The following is a 17,528-nucleotide window of genomic DNA, read 5'->3' as shown; positions in this document are numbered from 1 at the left end:
TCTTCAGGATTTTCCTATACTTCTTCTTCTCCTTTTCCTCCTTCTTACTATGCTTCTTTCACCCTCTTTCGTGTCAAGGGACTCCTCCATAGGAAGTAAAGAATACAACTCCACATACTCACCGACCAGTTCTTCCGGCTGCGCCGAACCGCTGGGCCATAAAATCCTGCGCTGGCATTGAGAAAAACCTGCAGAGTGGCTGCCACCGAAGTCCCGCTCCCAGGCTGCACATCCGGCTGTTGTCGATCCTCAGCATCCTGCTGACTCCTGGAAACAGAAGAACACCTGGAATGTGCTGCCAAAGACCGTGAACCCACCGACCTCTCCCGCCGCCTCACCAAAACATCCCCCGAGCCCGCATCCCCCTAGCCCTAGAAACATGCCAACCCCCTCTGGACCCCTCATGACGCACAGGAGAATGGCCCCGGACCACCTGAACCCCCCGAACACCGCGAACCCCCCTATCACCTGAAAAAACACAGACCCCGGTGACCGACTATGCCGGGACGGAGAACAAGAACGCCTAACCCGACGAGAACGGTCAGAGGCACCGCTCACCCAACTATGGGAGCGCCTACTAACCCCAGCATCAAACTCAACCGTCGACGCCCCACAAGACCCCCCCCCAGTCCCCACAACCACCAGCGACCGCACAGACCCCAAACTGCTGGCTACCGACCCGGGAGAACTACCCGCTGCCCCAGCATCCCCAGCCCCCACTAAACTTGAAGGAGACCCCAACACCCGACTATGTTGCCAAGGCCCAACCACACCAACCCTGGGAGAAACAGACCTATCCACAGACCCCCTACCTGAAACCACCCTCCCCAATGACCCCTGGGAAAAGGGGGATCCCTCATGAGACCCCCCCTGCAACAGCACCCGGGCCCCTCCAACAGTGGAGTACTGCCCAGAACCTGGCTCCGGTGGATACCCTCCTCACAGGACATGCAGACTGCAATGCAGGCTGCACCCGGCTGTCCATCTGGCTCCTCTTCCACCCTGCCTCCAGATCCAGGGACTCTTCTCCAGGCGACACCTGGTCCAGGCCTCCGCTGGGCCCCAGAGGCCTAGCGTAACTGCTCCTGCCGCTCCGGACACCTGTTCCTCCGTCTAGTGAGCGAGCTGCCTCCCTGCCTGGGGTCCTCTTTCCCCTGCCTTCTGGAACCTGCCGTCTGCGGCGGACGCTGCCTCCTCCGCTCCGCATCCCGGTCGCCGTCCTGGGAAACACCGGTGATCCAGCCTGGTCCCGCTCCAGATGCTGCTCTGACATCTTCGCTGGTCCTCTGCTCCTCTCCAGGGCTCAAACAATGCGGCGGACGAGTCATCCTTACAGGCCTTCCAGACCCTCGAATCGGCTCCAGCACAGATCCCAGCTACTCCCTCAGCCACGCCGATCCACGCTCCAACGCCGCCTTCCTCATGCCGGCAAGCAGCTCCTTCATGTCCCGGCCTGCAGGGGCGGTATAAAGACAACAGGGGGGGGGAAAGAAGCAAAAAACAGAACAGAACAGAAAAGCCAAAGACAGATAGCCAAAGCTCAGCAGCGCACAGACACGCAACCAGGTAAGCTAGCAACAAGAAGGTTCCGAAGCCGGGGAAAATAGACAGTTAAATAGCCTGACCCCAACTCCACCCCCTAAATTCCCACTAAAAAAGCTTACCCCTACTCTGCACAACAGTCAGGATCCACTATAGCCCATGTTGCCCCCCCCCGTGTGCATCAAGATAATGAATCGACTTAACATATTGTCTGAATTTTAGTGTGAGAAAAATCTCCATATAGCCATTTCTCCAAGCGCTGCTTCTCCAAGTCTACAGGTCACGGGAGTGGCGTTCTGTGTGGTCATCGACTGGATATGCCGTCATCATAAAAATGTAGCTCGCAGCCTCTTATATCCAGTTGTTGGCTGCAGTCATGCCATTGGTATGCATAATTACATTCAACTTCAATGCATATAATATTATTTATCATTATTAATTAATATTCTACAGCGCTGTGAGATGGGAAAATATAATAAAAATATAATAAAAAATATAATATAACATAATATTAACTTAATTAAACAAAAAAAGTCAGATGAGGCCTGGTCAAATGAGCTTACAATCTTAAAACAAAATGTTCAGCTACGTTCTTTCCCAGAAACCTTTCTTTATTACATACCTATGTTTACACTTTGTTTGTCATAAATCTTATGCTCGCTCACATAATGATTGGATAATCAAAGCAATTAGTGAATCTTTTAATAGGACGTTTGTGGCTCTACCAGCTCATTAAGGTCTCCTTGGTGCACATCTCAAACCTATAAAGATGGCCTTTCTGATTTTAAACAAACAACCATCTGAAGAAGCAGCCGCCTGGTTGATGCTGTGTCTTACCCGAGGAGTACATTGACCACAAAACGGTCAGTTCGAAAGATTCTCTCTTTCTGGGTCCATGGAGTGAAATGCACATCATGTAAGTCGGTAAGGAGATCAGTATGCAAACTTATTTTGTAAATATTTTTCTTTTCTTGTATTTTAATATTGTAATTTCATTTCTTAATTTTCATTCTCTTTGGGTTTTCTCCGGGTAGAAGGCCTCACCTGATCTCGCATACTGCATAGGTCAGTGGGTGAGAGGTCTTTGAAGAAATATCACTGAGGGCCAGCCAAGAAGCTCCTTCAGCCGAAGCCCACTGGGGTTGGACCTTGACAATGTATAGTAGTCAACTCTACTTTCAAATGCCCCTTTTGTGACTAAACCCCTAATGTGTGAAATCAAATAAAACAAACAAAGCGCCAGCTCAGACCATATTATTATTTCCGAATAAAACATATTTTTTATATTATACGTTTATTTGATTACTTCCTTCTTCATGGAGTGCCGGTGTTCCTTTTTCTGATTGACATCAGTGTTGGAGTGGATGCTCCTTCCTGCTTGAGCACCCATGTGGGATAGTTGCTTTCGCCTTGCTTTTTACTGATAAGCGGTCTCTCTTTTTCTGCGGCTGGTATGATATTCATTGTACTCTTTTTTGTTTGTTCATTTTTTTTTTTTTATAACACTGGATATATCTTTTTTCTACATCATATTTTTATAGATATGGGTTCAAGCATCGAAATATATATTTTTTTCTATATTATACGTTTATTCGATTACTTCTGTCTTCATGGAGTGCCGGTGTTCCTTTTTCTGATTTAACCCCTGATGTGCTTGAAAGTCCTTGAAGCTCTCAGTAGGGATCTGACCACGTCTTCTGTCCCAGGACCTAGTTCTGCACCATTCCGACTTGCCACGTGGTATTTTAAGCAAAGTCTGGTTTTGAGGGGTGATATTTCTTGCTGGCCTGTTACTAGAGGAAAACAGAACTGGTTCTGTTCTGCAATAGACCCAGGCATGAGCTGGTTAGGAGCTTTTTTTAATACGATTTTAATACGACAGACCTTTTTACACTGAAAAAAAGGAGACTTGAAGTGTGCGTGATTAGGAATAGAAGAAAGTATAATAAATAATTTCGACCACGTCAGACTGCCACTTAGCCTTAACAGCATTAACAGCAATGAAGAACAAGGCCATCTACCTGGTTCCTCAAACCAGAGATGTAGGCGATATTTGAGGTCCTTCTGGGTTTCACTCAAGTCCCACTTAGAGGCACTAATATGTGAGTATAATATGTGAGGTTTTACCGCCTTGAAGTCATGTCTCATTAATGATTTTTATTGCAGATAATGCGTCAGAACAACAATACGGTTATCACAGAATTCTTTCTTCTTGGATTTCCAAATCTCCAGAACTTCAAGATTCCATTCTTCATCCTTCTCCTCAAAATATACGTTATGTCAATAAGTGCAAATGGTTTCATCGTCCTTGTGGTGTCAACCAGTCGCAGCCTACATACCCCCATGTACTTCTTCCTCTGCCATTTGTCATTTTGTGATGTCTTGCTAACCACCACTATTTTACCCAACATGCTTCATGTCATACTGAAGGGGGGTAGCATCATATCTCTTTTTGGCTGCCTCACCCAAATGAGTATATATGGTTGGTGTTGTGTTACAGAGTGCTACATTCTCACGGTGATGTCCTACGACCGTTATTTAGCCATCTGTAAGCCGTTACATTATTCCTCCATCATGAGCCTTCAACTCTGCCTCAAACTCGTGCTCTTGTCCTGGATGCTTGCCTTTGTCTTTGCATCAATATTTACCGTTTTGACTGGCGGCTTACTATTCTGTAAGGACAATATGATTGACCACTTCTTCTGCGATCTTCTTCCTCTTGTTGCTCTTTCGTGCTCAGATACGTCACTTTTAAAAATAGAAGATTTAATAATTTCTCCTTTCATTGCTCTTTTTCCATTCATGTTTATCATTTACTCGTACGTCTATATCTTCTTTACCATCCTTGGAATCTCTTCCACCATTGGAAGAAAGAAGGCCTTCTCCACTTGCAGCTCTCATTTGGCCGTTGTGTGTGTGTTTTATGGGACTTTAATCAGTATTTATCTGAGTCCATCCCAAGGATACTCACTTAATATAAATAAGTTCACAGCTCTGTCTTATACCACGGTGACCCCATTGTTTAATCCCATCATATATACTTTGAGAAACCAGGAAATTAGAAAAGCAAGTTATATCTTTTTTGGATGAAAATTAACTTGTTTTTTTTTTAAAAAAAAAGCATAGTTTTTGTTTTGTTGTTTTAACTAGACTTGAGCAATCGTATATGGGGCGAACAGGAAAATGAACATGAAGGGTGCGTTTTCGTTGTTCAGCCCGAATACCGAACATACAAACATGGCGGCGGCAAAACGTAGACTAAGACACACAACATGAAGAATCTTTTTTGTCTACTAATCTCCCTGGTCCTTCCCCATCTAGCCTACCTTATCTACGCAGCATCGCAGGGGATAACGGAACCGGAAATCCGTAGGTTCGCTGTCAGGGGTTAAAGGGCCGTGCGAGCAACTGCAGGGGCCTCCTCTGGCATCAAGCGATGTGCTAATTAACTCGTATCTTGAAACTTGTAGCTACGTCTATCAGAGTGAGCTCATTAACGCTTATCTAGAAACCTACGTTTACTTCTATCATAGAGTGCTCCTTAGAGCTTCTGAAGAAACTTACCCACATACCAGGTGGACAGATGTGTTGGGGTATGTTATTTTGACATCATTTTGAGATATATTTTCTGTTTTAGATAAAACTAGCTAAAAAAAAAGCAACATGGCCAATCAAGCATTACAGGAACCCAGCTCATGGTCTCTAAGTGGCATTTCCATTAAAATCACCTTCCATATGACCAGCTATTGTCTGATTAGTTTAGACAGGTATACTGCATGAATCCTTAAAAAAGGGTGAACTTCGCCACAGAAACATAGAAACATAAAAAGTGATGGCAGATAAGAACCATTCGGCCCATCCAGTCTGCCCAACCTCTGAGTACTTTCCTTAGTACCTGGCCTTATCCTATATCTAGCTTTGTCCCTCTAGCTTAAGACTATGTCCTCTTGTCATGGTAGTATTTCTCCTTTCAAATAAACTCTCATACTTTAGTTTTTAAATGTTTCTACCATACAGACAGATGGGGGGGTCTGTCACATCTTTCTTCCAGGCTATATAGGTTAAGCTTTCCTGGTAAGTTTTATCCTGTAATCCATGAACCATTTTAGTAGCCCTTCTCTGAACTTTCTCCAAAATATCTATATCCTTCTGGAGATCCGATCTCCAGTACTGTACACAGTACTCCAAGTGAGGTCTCAGCAGTGATCTGTACAACAGCATGATCACTTCCATTTTTCTACTGCTAATACCTCTTCCTATATATATATATATATCTCGTGTGCCAAGAAGCCCTTTTGCTCAAGTGTACCGGGAGGCCAGATTCATGGAAAAGTGTTAGAACACAGAAGAATAAAGGCTAGGATCCCTTTCCCCAGATGACCCCCTCCCTCACAGCAGCCAGGATTATCTCTCCTACTCATCTGTTTTGGTGGCAAAGATGACACAGGCAAGCTGTTTGGGGGCAGGAATGGCAGAGGTGGGCTGTTAGAGGCAAGAGACAACAGTACAAAGTGTAAGGAGCAAGACAATAGGGAGCTGGAATAAGGTGAGAAGAAGAGCTGGCTAGGGAAATGGCAAGATGACAAATGAAGAAGTCACAGCAGGAATTCTACTACACCAACTGTGACGGACTCGTCCCTTCAGGCACACCACTGTGGATATTATACAGCCCAACCACCCGTTCCCCTGGAACCCAGTTTCTATGTTTACCCCTTTTTCCTATTGCCCAGAAGCTGCCCTCTGCTGCCCACACCGCCAGGCCCAGTACCAGGACATACAGGTTTTACTTTTGGAACTGCTGGGCGTCTAGAATAGCCTCCTGCCCCACTATGTGTACCAGACAGGATTACCTCCACAGGGTGCCCAGCCAGGGCTCCAGCCTGACTATCGGTGGAAGATATCAGAGGCTAATCCCGTTATCTCCCCTATTGTTCCTGGGAGACCTGAATCCCCCATCTTAAGGGGGCGGTTATGTTACTCAGACGTCTCATTCTGTGTGTTGATGTATTTATATGGATATATATACCTGTGTCTGTGTCCAATAAAGTGTTCTTAATGTTATACCCTACACTGAGTCTCGGCGAGTGACTGGGGAACCGGGGAAAGTGTGTGTTGTCCCAGAAATTTCTAAAGAAAATATTAGTTTTTTTAGGAATGGGTTGTATGAATTTGTTTCCTTGAATAGGATGATTGAGGAAGAAGATGTCAGGGCAAGTGATCCTCCAATGGAGGGAGAGGACATCAGCTCCATCTTGGCGGAAGCTCGTGCCAGGTTATAGCCGCAGAGATGCGGACGAAGATAGAAAATAAAAGAGAGAAGATATAAGAGAGAACATGAAAGAGAGAAGATAGATGATAGAAGATGCAAAAGCCAAAGTGGTGGGCAGAAGCAGAAGTGATAGGCAGAGAAGGTAGTGAAACATTGAGAGAGCTTAAAAGAGGGTGAACTGGAATGAGAGTGTGGGAGCATGAGTGACAGTGTAAGGGCCCACAAATTTCAGACAAAAATCGGAGCTTTTTGCTTTGTTTTTTTCTGGTCTGGTCTGGTCTTGTTTTTGTGGCTTCATCCAAATCACAGAATTTACCAAAATTCTGAAAAATTGCTATTTGTACTATAGACCGGTAGGTTTAACATTAATTGTGGGAAAAATACTTGGATCGATACTTGATATTTGGACACACTCATTATAACTTAAATCAGGTTATTTATTTTTGAAGAAACGCAGGACATATTTTAGAAAACGTTTCTTCTAAAACCGTTTCAAGATAATTAGGCGTCTGGTCTCATTGGAACCACTTTTCACACCTCTTGAGGATTAAGCAGTAGTACTCTGAAACCTATAAAAAAAAGCATGATTATTATCAGCCCAGACAAACGTTCTGTTCAGCTGCACCGTTGCAAGAGAATCTGGGAAACATCATAGACATGGTAAGCATTTCTTTGGACTAATTCATGTGCATCTGACATGCATCGTAAAAAGGACTTACATATCCAGGAAATTCACATGTTATAGATTCAAAATAATTCTCCAGGATTTTTTGCATATAATTCTGCACATATAAAAACATTTTGTTGTCATTCACATATTTCATATCATTTTATTTACTGGAGCTCATGGGGTGATAGGATAGCCCCCTATTATTAGCAACGGATGACAATAATCTAATTATAATTCATGGGATAAACACAAGGCTATTCTGAAGATGACAAGGTCAAAGACCAAGTGAGGACTGAGTTCTTACAGGAATTATGTCTTCCACCAGATCTTTTCCTGTTTTAATATTTCTAACCGCTACAGAGTAGTTCTTGAAATCAAAGTGCAATTAGAGTTGTTTTCTCTTATGAAAATGATAAATCAAATCTTATATAGAGACTTAATTTATTGTTCTTTTTTATACGTGAAAGTTTGAGCATCTTAAGAATGAGACAATAATCAAGGAATTCTGGATCGTTGGCTTTGAGAACATCCACAACACTAAAATCATACTGTCTGTTTTGTTTCTAATGATATACATTTTGACATTATTGGCTAATTTCACAATCATATTACTGGTCGTCGTATGTCGCCACATCAACGCTCCGATGTACTTCTTCCTCAGCCACCTGTCTCTCAACGACATTCTTCTCGCCACAACCATTGAACCTGAAATGCTCCACATTATATTGAGAGAAGGAACTCGTATGTCCAAGGCTGGCTGCTTCACCCAACTATACTTTTTCTCTGTGCCCACTGTTAATGAGTGTTTGCTCCTCACCGTGATGTCCTATGACCGATATTTGGCCATCTGTAACCCATTGCGTTATTCCTCCATCATGGACCTTAAACTTTGTATTCTTCTTGCAACTTTAATTTGGGAAGGTGGAATACTTATCGCTTTACCACAGATTGTTCTTTTAAACAAGATGACCTTTTGTGCGTCAAACATAATTGACCATTTTTATTGTGACCTCCTTCCACTTTTCAGACTTTCTTGTTCAGACACATCGGCTAGTGAAACAATAATTACCATAAGTTCTATCCCAATGGCATTTCTACCATTTATTTTTATCTCTGTAACCTATATGAACATCATTGCCGCCATCCTCCGGATCTCCACCTCAGCTGGGAGACAAAAGGCCTTCTCCACCTGCAGCTCCCACCTGACTTTGGTCTGTTTGTATTATGTGGCCATCGTGTTTAACTACGTGATTCCATCTAAAGGACAATACTTAGGATTACAAAAAATAATTTCTGTGTGTTACACAATTGTGATCCCGTTGTTGAACCCTGTTATATACAGTCTACGGAATGAAGAGATTAAAAGGGCTCTAATGAAATTTAGTTTTCAAAAACGTTTCAATAATACCGTATTTGCTCGATTATAAGACGACCCTGATTATAAGACGACCCCCCCAAAATCTGAATATTAAGTTAGGAAAACAAGAAAAAGCCTGAATATAAGACGACCCTAAAGGAAAAAAGTTTTACCAGTAAATGTTAATTCATGTAAACTATTTTTTTTAATAAAAGCTATGATTGAGAAAAATATTTTTTTTGTTTTTATTTCCTTGTATTTTCCGACCTGTCCCCCAGTTACGCACATCTGCCCCCAGGCTTGCCACACCAATATGGCACTGTGGCCCATGATATGCCTTTTAACCCTCTATATGCCACTGTGCCCCATGGTATGCCTTTTGACCCCCTATGTGCCACTCTGCCTCCAGAAATGCCTTATACCCCTATATCCCATTCTGGCATTTAGGGGGTTAAAATGCATATTATGGGGCAGAGTGGCATATAGGGAGGTATAAGGCATTCCAGGAGGCAGAGTGGCATTAAGGGAGTTAAAAGGCATTGTATAGAGCACTCTGCCTCCAGAAATGCCTTATACCCCTATATGCCACTCTGGCATTTTGGGGGTTAAAAGGCATATTATGGGGCAGAGTGGCATATAGGGAGGTATAAGGCATTTCAGGAGGCAGAGTGCTCTATTAAATGCCCCCTTAACGCCACTCTGGTTCCCTGCACCGGTCTGACAGTCGGGGAAGGTATGGGCGACGGACGCAGACAACCCCCGCTGCTAGCCACACCTCCTTCCGGCTGCAGCGGACGTTGTCTACGCGGATCGCGTAGACGTCAACCCACTGGCCCGGCAATACAGCAGGAAGCACCGGTAAGTGTGTGGGGGGGTGTTAAATGGGGGGGGAGACAGGAGGATCCAGGTCCCCTGCAGCGGTGCGGGGGATCTGGATCTTAGTCTCATAATCAGACCTCTATTTGAAGTCTGATTAGAAGACGACCCCGATTAGAAGACGAGGGGTATTTTTCAGAGCAAAAAACCTCGTCTTATAATCGAACAAATACGGTATTTTGTATAAATGGCATTAATTTGTATAACCATTAATATAGCCAGAATAATAAATATACATATATATAAACCGCCTGCCTAATATTGCGTAGGAGCCCCTTCTGCCGCCAAAACAGCCCTGACCCATCAAACCATGGACTCCACTAGACCTCTGAAGGTTTGCTGTGGTATCCGGCACCAAGACGTTAGCAGCAGATCCTTTCAATCCTATAACTTTGCAAGGTGGGGCTGCATGGATGCATCCTGGTGCCATGTGTTCTTCAGGTAAGCGATGCATGTGGCCATTCACATGATGTAAAAGAAAAAGTGATTCATCAGACTGACCGCTTTCTTCCATTGATCCCCGGTCCAGTTCTTATACTCATTGTAGTCTCTTTCGGCAGTGGACAGCATGGGGACCCTCACTGGTCTGCGGCTACTCAGCCCCATAGGCAACAAACTGCGATTCCATGTGTGTTCTGACATCTTTCTATCAGAACCAGCATAAACTTTCAAAGCAATTTGAGCTACAGCAGCTCATCTGCTGGATTTGACCACACGGGCCGGCCTTCGCCCTCCACCTGCATCAGTGAGCCTCGGCCGCCCATGACCCTGTCACTGGATGACTGCTTTCCCTTCCTTGGACCACTTTTGATAGGAACTGACCACTGCAGACCGGGAACACCCCACAAGAGATGCAGCTTTGGAGATGTCTAGACCCAGTCACAATTTGGTCCTTGTCAAAGCTGCTCAAATCCTTATGCTTGGCCATTTGTCCTGCTAGTAACATCAACTTCAAGGACAAAATGTTCACTTGCTGCCTAATATATTCCATTACTGACAGGCGCCATGATAACAAGATTATCAGCGTTACTCACTTCACCTGTCAGTGGTCAAAATGTTATGGCTCCTTGATATATATATCTATATATACTCACAAAAAGGCCCCAGCACAACTGAAACCCGGATGCTTTCTGCAGCAATGCAATATAATGTAAAAATAGGAGGAGATTATCAATGTGAAGAAAAATCAATAAAAACTGGACTGGCACCGGCCAACTCTTCGTGTTCGTCTTTGTGGGGAAAAAAAATCTTCATATTCCACAAATATTCATGTACAGTCTTCATGTTCGTTTTTTTGTCTTTGTTTTTTTTTTGCCGCTTTTGTAGAAGGGGTTAATACAGACTTAACGTGAAATGCCCTACGCAGCAGCTTTGGCACCAGGCTTTTAAAGGTCCGTGCAAGCAACTCTATTGTTAGACGGCACTTCATTGGTTAATGGCAGACGAGCCCCCTGCTGACGACCAATGTCGAGTTCCTCCATCAGATGTTAAAGGTCCGTGCGAGCGACTCTATTGGTCGCTGGCAGGGACCTCCTCCCAATTGGTTGATGGCATAGGAGGCCACAGCCGGCGACCAGTAGAGTCGCTCTTATGGAGATTTAACTCCTACGGATTTCCGCTCCCGTTACCTACGCAGTATCGCAGGGGTTAACGGGAGCGGAAATCTGTAGGTTCACCGGCAGGGGCCTCCTCTGCCATCAACCAATGAAGTGCACCTGCACTTCATTGGTTGATGGCAGACAAGCCTCCTGCTGGCGGCCTATAGAGTCCCTCCAGACACACCCTCTCCAAATTGGCTGTCCCCATGGCTCCGCAGAAGTGCACAGAGAGGCTACAATAATGCAGATAGATTCATAGATTCATGGATTTCACTAAAAAACTGTCTTCATTTTTTTAGCCTCCCGAAGAACTTCTTCCAAGGGGCGGAGCCTCCACCGACACTCTCCACCCCAACTCGGAAATTCTATCTGAATCATTTTATTTTATTTAAACCAGCGAGTGTCTTTTGTAAAAGACAGGGGAGAGGATTTGCCAGAATGCTCTGCTATTATAAATACAACAATTATATCACAATTTAGATTTTTGGTATCATCTTAAACATAGGTTAATAAGGTTTAAACACTGTCACTTTTGCAGAAGTTCACAGAGAGACCATGTCCACCGAGAAGTGAACGAAGAAAGAAGACAAAAGAACAAGAAGATGCAAGGGAAGAAACGGAACTGCGGGGCAAAGAGGCAGGGAAAGCAGAGAAGATAGGGAGACATTCAGAGAGAGCATGAGAGAGAGTGAATATTTGGAACTCTTTGCTTTGATTTTGTTTGCTTCAATGGGGAGGAGTCACACAGATTGATGAAAATGATAAATGTTGTTAAAATTGAATTTTGTTGAAATATTGGGAAATGTAGTTTCTTGAGTGATATCTTGTAGAAGGTACAAACTATGAATTACTCTAAGTCCAAAATACACCCCACCCCAATAACCTATATTAAGAGGCTATAGAGATATGCATCGGTAGAATTTTAACTGCTCTCTTTCACTCTTACCAAGGAACGTTTGCAGACGTGTATCAGTAAACACAATAGTTCTGTAGACTGACTGTTTAATAAATTCACCCAAACAGGCCTGTTTTATTGTTAATAGGATCTGTGGAAAGCCTTCGCTCCCTTCTCCCCTCCCAGTTCTCTTCTTATCTCACCACCACACTTTGCTGTCTGGAGTTGACGTCCTTTTCATCAAATAATGCATATTGGAAATGCGCAGAATAATGCACAAGCACAGTATCGTTCCCAGTTTGAGTGACACTCTGCCTACCGAGCTCCTCTTGTGGCGAATCCATTCTCCAGGGGTAGAAGTTGCGAGGTATGTTGCTCTAGTGACATTTAAGTCAGGTTACTCTACCATGGTTGCTATTTGCCTGCTTTTACTGGTATCTGCATGTACCTGGGATAACTGAAATTAACCATTTGTTATCCATGGTACATTAAACAGTGCCATCATTCATAGACAGTAAGTAAGACGAGGAGAGACCCCCCCCAACGAAACAAATTAAAACTAAGCAAAGAGCTCCAAATTTCCGTTTTCATTCACACTCACACACTAACCCACTATCTCATTCACTCTCTCTCATACTTTCATTCACTCTCTCTCACACTCTCTCACTTCTACATCAACAGTTTCCCTGTCTCTGTGCCATGCAGCTCTGATTCTTACTTTGAATCTTCTTGTTCTTCTGTCTGCTTTTTTCTGCAAAAAGTCATCTTTCTTTGACTGCTTCCGTGGACAATAGGACATGACTTCCTGGTGAACTTCTGCAAAATGGCAGAGCTTCTGGGCACATTTTCTCTCGCGAATGGAGAAACGGGGGGGGGGGAGGGTGTGCCCGTGGACTCCGCCTTTTTGCAGAAGTTCACTGGGAGATTTCTTCGAACAAAAGGCCGAAGCCTTAAAAAAAAAGAGAATATCCAACCTTTCAAGAATGAGATGGAGGAAGAATCAGATGGAGGAAGAATGAGATGGAGAAAGACAGTAAACTCAGTGGTTACCCATTGACAGGTCCACAAACCCATTCATAAATCTACCTAATAATTTGTGAACACAAGATGAAATACAAGAAATGCAGAATATATTTTAGAAAACATTTCTTCTAAAACCACTTGCAGATAATTAGGCGCCGGGTCTCTTTGGAATCACTTCTCGTGCCGAATGAAGACCTCTTGAGGGTTTCTGGGGATCTGTCAGCAGAACGCTAAAACCTATAAAAAGCAGATTACCTCCGACAAGGAGAAATATTCTGTTTAGGAAGAGCGTCCGTCTCAGTGTTACAAGAAAGCTTGGAAAATCTCATAAACATGGTAAGATTTTTTTGGCTTCTTTATGTACATCTGACATGCATAGAATACATGGTTTAACAATAACACATTGCGTAGTACATATTCAGCAAATTTAACACAACAATAGAAAATACATTTATGCCAAAATAGATGCTTCTGGCAAATATTGTTCCATATTCAGCAAATTAATGTGTGATATATTTTAAAAATGAATATTTCTATGAAGACGTCTGAATCTTTCATATATGGTTTGCTACATATAAATTACATAAAATGTTTGATTTTCGTTGTCATGCGTTATATCGCTTCAGTTTATACCTCTGGTCACGGAAGTGTTGGGGAGGATATTATTATTATTATTATTATTATTATTATTATTAGGAACTGATATCAATAATCTGTAATAATTATAAAATGTAAGAATTCATGGGATGATCACAAGGCTATTCTGAGCGTAAGACAAGGTCAAAGACAAGGTAAATTTGAGCTTCCAGGTATGAAAATTGGGTAAATTAGGTGAAGGTTAGGTAAAATTGGCAAAGCACATGTGAATGATGTGTTCCAACAGATTTTTTTTTCTGTTTTTATATTTCCAATCTCTACTTGTAGATCTGTGAAAGCAGTAAGGTAGTTCAGTAACACCACTAACCTCTAAATAAAAAAATCAGGTTTATTTAATTGTTCCCTTAAAAAACCTCCTAAAGTCACTGTTGGGTCTTACCTGAAAGAAAAAACAGTATTTAGGGAAACACATTTCTAAAGTTTTTCTCCTAAATTTTCTTGTCCACTTACACATTTTATTATGTTTTTTATACACGAAAATTTGAGCATTTTAAGAACGAGACGACAATCACGGAATTTTGGATCCTGGGATTTGAGAACATCCACAGCACCAGAATTGTTGTCTTTATTTTGTTTTTAATAAGTTATATTATAACATTATTGGCTAATTTCACAATCATATTACTGGTCGTCGTGTGTCGCCACATCAACGCTCCGATGTACTTCTTCCTCAGCCACCTGTCTCTCAATGACATCCTTATCTCCACAACCATCGTACCTGAAATGCTCCAAATTATATTGAGAGAAGGAACTCGTATGTCCAAGGCTGGCTGCTTCACCCAATTTTACTTTTTCTCTGTTTCCACCTCTAATGAATGTCTCCTTCTCACTGCGATGTCCTACGATCGATATTTGGCCATCTGTAACCCATTGCGTTATTCCTCCATCATGGACCTTAAACTTTGTAATCTTCTTGCATCTTTAATTTGGGAATGTGGAATAATTATTTCCTTACCCCATATCGTTCTTTTGCACAAGATGACCTTTTGTGGGTCAAATACAATGACCTATTTATATTGTGACCTTCTTCCACTTCTCAGACTTTCCTGTTCAGACACATCGGCTAGTAAAATAATAATTACTATAAATTCTATCCCGATGGCATTTCTACCCTTAACTATCATCTCTATAACTTATATTAACATCATTGCCGCCATCCTCCGGATCTCCACCTCAGCTGGGAAACAAAAAGCCTTCTCCACCTGCAGCTCCCACCTGACCGTGGTCTGTATGTATTATGGAGCATTAGTGTTTAACTATATGGTTCCATCTAAAGGACAATATTCAGCATTACAGAAAGTGATTTCTGTGTGTTACACTGTTGTGATCCCGTTGTTGAACCCTGTTATATACAGTCTACGGAATGAAGAGATTAAAAGGGGCCTAAAGATTTTTTTCTTTCAAAAACTTAAAAAGTAATTCAACTGCATTTGGATTTTACTCTGCCATAGTCTTTAGGTGTCTGTTGCTTTTGTCTCCTGCTGTTTGCCCCCCACTCACCCTGGGTATATCCTGGCCATTCTTGTTATTCCTTTAAAGCTTCATTAAAGTTTTCTGACCAGACAACATTTGCTGCATTTGAGAAAAGTCCAAGGTGACATGCGAGTGTAGGCAAAACCAAATAAATGAAAGAGTTAAATGTATAAAAACAACCAAACCCAAAATATCTTCTCTGCTTCTACCATATGCATGGTTGTGGACTGTAATAACCCCTGATGGGTATAGGCTCAAAGGACTTCCCTCATCCTTACTTATGGATGCCACAAACCTCCTCTCATACCGCCTACTCCTATCCTGTTGTAGGTAATGTTGAAATAAAGTAGGGTCACACATAGCAGATGAAGAGATAAGTAACATCACAATTAACAACCAGGTCCAGATCCCTGCACACTAAACTTGTGCAATCAGATTCCTACAAACATGTTTTTAATGTAAATTGACTGTTTGATACATTCGTACGAATCTCAAAATCAAGGGCGTTCCCTAACAAAACTAACAAAAATGAATTGCAAAACCACCTACATCTGCTTAAATTATTAAACACTCATTCTGTAGATGAGTGTTTAATAATAATGCTTCCACTACCCCTTTAATTTTAAGTGGAAGGGTTTTCCATCACCTTTACCCGCCATAACTTACGTAATGATATTCCTCGTGCTACTCCAAGGCTCACGTATTAAGACGGTATTACAGTCTCATGCTAGCAAGTTAATTTAAGGATGAAATAGCTGTCCATGAGTGGTGATCTGGCTACTGCACCTCCTACCCAAGTTTTAGCTAAAGGCTGTCTGTACAGCGGGCAATTACTATCAAGGGATCCATGTATAAAGACAAAGGGTGATTATGTTTGACCTTCTTTGCATACACCTACCCAGAATCCCTTGTGGTTATGGCAGTACCATGAGATTTCTGAGGAAAAAAACAACTCGTCTGGTGTAGATGAGTTATCTCTCCCTCTAACAGGTTTTCTGGATCAGTTGCTAGTACTTACAAAACGTTGCTTTATCTGAGTCCATACAGGCTTAAACAAGCTATGATTTGCATTCTTTTGCAGCATTCTCAGAAAATGTGGTTAAGGTTCAAAGTAGGTACATGTGTTAAGTATTCAGAGTCCAATCACTACATTTATGGTGGTAAAGGTGATGGAAAACCCTTCCACTTAAAATTAAGGGGGTAGTAGAAGCATTATTAAACACTCATCTACAGACACCAGACAAGCCAGAAGACTTGTCCCCCCCCCCCACTGTAACCCACTCATGCTTCCCCAAGCCTCAAGTATAAAGCCAGTATCACAACCTCATGCTGATGAGTTCCATTAAGGATGAACAGTGGGAAATACATTTCAAGAGTTCCATGAATAAAGTGGATATAGAGGCAGAAGGTGATCATTGTTGACCTTATTTGCATGCACCTACCCAGAATCCCTTGTGGTTGTGGCAACACCATGAGATTTCTGAGGGGAAAAAACAAGACTTCTGGCTTTAAGTGGAATGGTTTTCCATCATCTTTACCCACCATAACTTATGTAATGGTATTTATCATGCTACCCCAATTTTCAAGTGAAAAGCCAGCATTGCAGTCTCATGCTGACGAGTCCCTTGAAAGACAAAACTGCTGTCAATTGCTTCTCGGTCTTTTGGCTAAGATCAAGTGTAGTATCTCTTTTGCCTGAGGGGGAAGCATGGAGTCCAAGGTGCTTAATGGTGAGCGCATGTTTTTTGCACCATACGGGCATGGAGTGAAACTTATTTTTGAATCTGGCTAGGCCAGTCATGGCCTGCCCTTATTTATTTTTTATTTATTCATCACCATGTGTGGATGCACGTGTGCAGATGAATTGGTTTTTGAGTTCATGGTTGCCAAATCACTTTGTGAGGCCACGACCATTCTTTGATTTTCGTTTTGGACACTTTTGCTTTGGATCACTGTTTTTTTGGCAGTGAAGCCTAAAGGGGGTTACTCCCTTGCGGGAGTGCCCCGAAGGCAAAGGGGTCTCACCCTTCGGGGTGAGACTCGAAGATCCGGCCATCCTGGCCCTTTCTATAAGTAACATCACAATTAACAACCATGTGTAGATCCCTGCATAGACTTGTGAAATCAGATTCGCACAAACATGTTTTTTAATGAAAAGTTGTACGAAT

General features: G+C 42.6%; 1 pseudogene; it reads left to right on the top strand.

Moving 5' to 3' along the window:
• Positions 1–17,007: 17,007 nt before the first annotated feature.
• Positions 17,008–17,215, top strand: LOC128493000 (uncharacterized; annotated as a pseudogene).
• The last annotated feature ends 313 nt before the right edge of the window (positions 17,216–17,528 follow it).

The sequence above is a fragment of the Spea bombifrons genome, chromosome 4, assembly GCF_027358695.1.
Source record: "Spea bombifrons isolate aSpeBom1 chromosome 4, aSpeBom1.2.pri, whole genome shotgun sequence".
Classification (NCBI taxonomy): domain Eukaryota; kingdom Metazoa; phylum Chordata; class Amphibia; order Anura; family Pelobatidae; genus Spea; species Spea bombifrons.
This window is presented reverse-complemented; position numbering and strand designations above follow the sequence as displayed.